The sequence below is a fragment of the Labeo rohita genome, chromosome 17 (genome assembly GCF_022985175.1).
Source record: "Labeo rohita strain BAU-BD-2019 chromosome 17, IGBB_LRoh.1.0, whole genome shotgun sequence".
NCBI classification, from domain to species: domain Eukaryota; kingdom Metazoa; phylum Chordata; class Actinopteri; order Cypriniformes; family Cyprinidae; genus Labeo; species Labeo rohita.
The window spans coordinates 20240741-20245926 of record NC_066885.1 but is presented as its reverse complement, the minus strand read 5'-3'; positions in this window follow the sequence as shown (position 1 = coordinate 20245926).

The window sequence follows — 5186 nt, the reverse complement described above, 5'->3', positions numbered from 1 at the left end:
ATGAGTAATGATACAAATGGGAAATTTGAAACCTGCTCATCTGCCAATTGTTTTTAAAGTTCTGTCAAAAAACTCAAATCCTTGTGATTTATGAACAGACAAAGCATAGATGATCATAAAAGAGGCTTTTCAACTCTCTGGTGAACCCAGTGTAAGACATGCAAATTGTAAAATGCATAAATACAAAATTCATTCCCAGAACTCTTATTCTGGTGTTTTCTGCATGAAAAAAGCACCAGTGTGTTGCATTATTTTTAACTCTTAAGCCACCTGGCTGGCTGAAACAAGAAAGATCTTTCACAAATTTTCATTCTAGTTTGTAGTCAATCGGTCTGAACTTTGTCACTCTGGATGAAAAGTTCACTGAGGAGAGGAGAAAATGAATGACCTTTTGATTAATATGAGGCTGGTGTGAGGAGCTGATGATACCCAAATGCCAGCGACTAGCAGAAACAGTCAGCATTTGATCTGTAAGAAGGTCAAGTCAAAAGCAAAACAGCTAAGAAGCATGAAATCATCTGTCCATGTGATTTTTATCAGTTTCCAGCCTCCTTCCAGCTGCAGCAGGCGGAGTGGGTGGAGCGGCGTAGAGCAGCGCATGCTTTATTGCCTTTTACACACCCTGTAAATCATTGACATTTTGTTTTCACTTGTTAGCCTGCTCCTCGGGAAAAATTAGATTATTTAGAGCTGGCACTGAATCAGCTCAAGGACATTTGAAGATCAGGGATATTGTTGAAATATGTTTTTTTTAACATCTGTGCTTATGTTACTGATTTATTTAGGCTTTTAACTTTGTGACTTATTTGATTCTGGCTAAATGTGCTACACAAACAAGTCAACTTTCACTGCAAATTATTGGTATTTTCATATTTACAGTATGTAAACTTCTTAAAGGGGTCATCGGATGCAAAGTTCACTTCTACATGTTGTTTGAACATTATTGTGTGTTGGCAGTGTACAGGTGCATCTCAATAAATTAGAATGTTGTGGAAAAGTTCATTTATTTCAGTAATTCAAGTCAAATTGTGAAACTCATGTATTAAATAAATTCAGTGCACACAGACTGAAGTAGTTTAAGTCTTTGGTTCTTTTAATTGTGATGATTTTGGCTCACATTTAACAAAAAACCACCAACTCACCATCAATCTCAACAAATTAGAATATGGTGACATGCCAATCAGCTAATCAACTCAAAATACCTGCAAAGGTTTCCTGAGCCTTCAAAATGGTCTCTCAGTTTGGGTCACTGGGCTACACAATCATGGGGAAGACTGCTGATCTGACAGTTGTCCAGAAGACAATCATTGACACCCTTCACAAGGAGGGTAAGCCACAAACATTCATTGCCAAAGAAGCCGGCTGTTCACAGAGTGCTGTATCCAAGCATGTTAACAGAAAGTTGAGTGGAAGGAAAAAGTGTGGAAGAAAAAGATGCACAACCAACCGAGAGAACCGCAGCCTTGAGAGGCTTGTCAAGCAAAATCGATTCAAGAATTTGGGTGAACTTCACAAGGAATGGACTGAGGCTGGGGTCATGGCATCAAGAGCCACCACACACAGATGTGTCAAGGAATGTGGCTACAGTTGTCATATTCCTCTTGTTAAGCCACTCCTGAACCACAAACAACGTCAAAGGTGTCTTACCTGGGCTAAGGAGAAGAAAAATGGACTGTTGCCCAGTGGTCCAAAGTCCTCTTTTCAGATGAGAGTAAGTTTTGTATTTCATTTGGAAACCAAGGTCCTAAAGTCTGGATGAAGGGTGGAGAAGCTCATAGCCTAAGTTGCTTGAAGTCCAGTGTTAAGTTTCCACAGTCTGTGATGATTTGGGGTGCAATGTCATCTGAAAGTGTTGGTCCACTGTGTTTTTTGAAAACCAAGGTCACTGCACCCGTTTACCAAGAAATTTTAGACCACTTCTTGCTTCCTTCTGCTGACCAGCTTTTTAAAGATGCTGATTTCATTTTCCAGCAGGATTTGGCACCTGCATACACTGTCAAAAGCACCAAAAGTTGGTTAAATGACCATGGTGTTGGTGTGCTTGACTTGCCAGCAAACTCACCAGACCTGAACCCCATAAAGAATCTATTAGGTATTGTCAAGAGGAAAATGAGAAACAAGAGACCAAAAAAATGCAGATGAGCTGAAGGCCACTGTCAAAGAAACCTGGGCTTTCATAACCTCAGCAGTGCCACAGACTGATCACCTTCATGCCATGCCAAATTGAGGCAGTAATTAAAGCAAAAGGAGCCCCTACCAAGTACTGAGTACATATACAGTAAATTATCATACTTTCCAGAAGGCCAACAATTCACTAAAAATGTTTTTTTATTGGTCTTATGAAGTATTCTAATTTGTTGAGAGAGTGAATTGGTGGGTTTTTGTTAAATGTGAGCCAAAATCATCACAATTAAAAGAACCAAAGACTTAAACTACTTAAGTCTGTGTGCACTGAATTTATTTAATACACAAGTTTCACAATTTGAGTTGAATTACTGAAATAAATGGACTTTTCCACAACTTTATAATTTATTGAGATGCACCTGTATGTACACATCTACCCTATAATGATAAAAATCCATGCAGTGGTTTTTATTTATTCTGTAAAAATAATATCCCTTTTTTCTAATTGAGCCATTCTCAGATGCTTGTCAGTGTGGCGTCACACCGACAGAGGCTGCTCCCACGATAGTTGATTGACATGAGCGTCTTACCTCAGACGTGCCCTAATCAGCTGTAACAGTCCAACCTCCATTGTTTCGATGCCGGATGTAAGTTAGACAGGAATATCTCCAATTGAGTGATTGAGGTGTTGTGTTGTTGGATGTAATAATGAACATAGCGGTCGTCATTTAGTCCTGACATCTGAGCCGCTGAAGATGCAGTGGCTTGTTTGTAAAGGGAATGCGCCTGCCGGTCTACATAAATGCGTCTACATTCAGGCAAATCATACGTGATCCAGCTTCACCTACAACAAAAGTAAGTACAAGGGATTTTTCTCTATATATTGGACCTCAATAGGAGCCAATGGGTTGAAGTTCCAAATTGCAGTTTCAATGCAGCTTCAAAGGGCTCTACACGATCCCAGCCGAGGAATAAGGGTTTTATCTAGCGAAACAATCATTACATTAAAAAAAATTACAATTGATGTACTTTTTAACCATAAATGCTTGTCTTGCACTAGCTCAACCTCATGCATTGCATTGAGTTTTTTGCCCTTCACTACATTTTTCTCATAAATGTATTTATTTTGTTTAATTAGGGGAAATTGATGTTTTGTAATGTTGCTATAAAATAAAATAAACTTAAATAAAATTAAATAAATGAAATGAAATGAAATGAAATGAAATTAATAATCTTTAGGAGTAAATCAACAGTTAAAAAAAAAAATAGCAGGTGGCTATTGATTTTTCAGTGTCTTGTGATCATTCAAGTTCATTCTTGCCTAAATGTGATTTATCTAAAAGTGAAATTCATGCACACTTTAAAATGATTAAATCTTCACTGAACTTTTAACCATCCCAATGTATGAACACTGTCTGTTAGGAAAAAGCAATATGTTATGTCTGGGTGATCACACACTAAAAAAATGTTGGGGGTCACAACTGGGAGGCTGATTCTCCATATCCTGAAGTTCATCTTCACATGCTGGGGGTCCACAATAACAGACGACCTTGAATAAAACTACCAACAAATGTCTGTTCATTCACAGCATTATCTAATATTTCAGTGTATTTTTCGATTCTTCCTCAAGTTTTACGCAGAAATATTATATATGAATCTTGGGATTGGGAAACCCCAGCGGTGAGAGGAAAAAAAATGGACAGCAACCGATTTACTCGCTGCTTCCATTTGGAAATCCTTCGAAAAACAGCAGACAGCTACTCTGTGCTACTCCGTTACTTGTGAAACATCAACTCAGTTGTTTTGCCAAGTATCCATGGCTAAATAATAACTGGCATACTCTTCGGAGTGTTACATTAAACCTCTGACAAGTGAATGAACGAAAGCCAAGACAAATGGAAAACGTCTTTCCTAAGAAAGCACTTCATCATGAATATGGTAGCAGGCTACTGCTTTAATTCCCTTTATTCCAGGAGCAGATGCACTAATGTTGATAGTACTTTTGGCCAGACAAAAATAATAGTCACATCCTGAAGAACTGGATATGGAAATGCAATATACTGACGCACCAAACAAATTTTATACTTTTATTACACATGTATCTTGTCGTCAAACTTCGCGTTTTTAATATTAATGGTGGATGAAAGGGATCAGCTATCAAAAGCAGATATGTTATCCATCTGTTGCACGAGATTTAGATGGATAAATTAATATTTGAAGGTTCCCGGAGCAGGAACACATCACCTAGTGCCATAACGCAAAGTTGTTGGCAAAATATTGACAGGAAGTTCCTAAGAAACAACACAGGTGTTGATGCATGATGAGCGATAAGACATTCTTTGCGTCTAAACGTCATCATACACTCTAAGGATATGATTCTAAGGATATGTGCGTATCAATTTCGAAGAATTTTTTTTTTTACTGCATCCAGGTACCAAAAAAAAAAACATATGAGGCCTACATCCTATCCCTCACACCCCCACTCCAGTGCTGATGACCTCTGACCTTGTCTGAAAAGACTGCTGTGGGAAAAGCAGCACGCACTTGGACACAGCACAGGCGCAGATTCCAAACAGGTGGCAGTCTCTCTGCTTAGCAACATTTGTTTTGGGGCTCTTTTGATGAGGTTATATGAAATAACGGCAGGAGGGAACTGTTCCCCACCAGGTAACCAGGGGCAGTATATGGTGGGAATGTAACCTACTATATTAGACTGGTGTGACCATGCACTGAGTGGAGTGAAACGGCATGGCTGGTTAACCATTTAGTATCTTACAAGGTGCGAGAAGTGAAATCCACAGCCGTGTGGTTGTTCGTTGTCATGAAGACATTGCCCTCTTTTGGCCAAAAGCTGTAAACACTATCACAAATCCAATAGTGTAATATTAACAACTTTGGAGAACTGTCCAGTATTTGTTGTAGCACCAACAAACCACACTCTGATGACCTGAGGAATGTTGTTCTTTCAGAACTTCACTAAAAAGCACGCAGAAGTCCTCTGAATATGTAAACACTTGCTATCTGTAATAATGTTTGCACACATTATTTTACTCCAATCTATG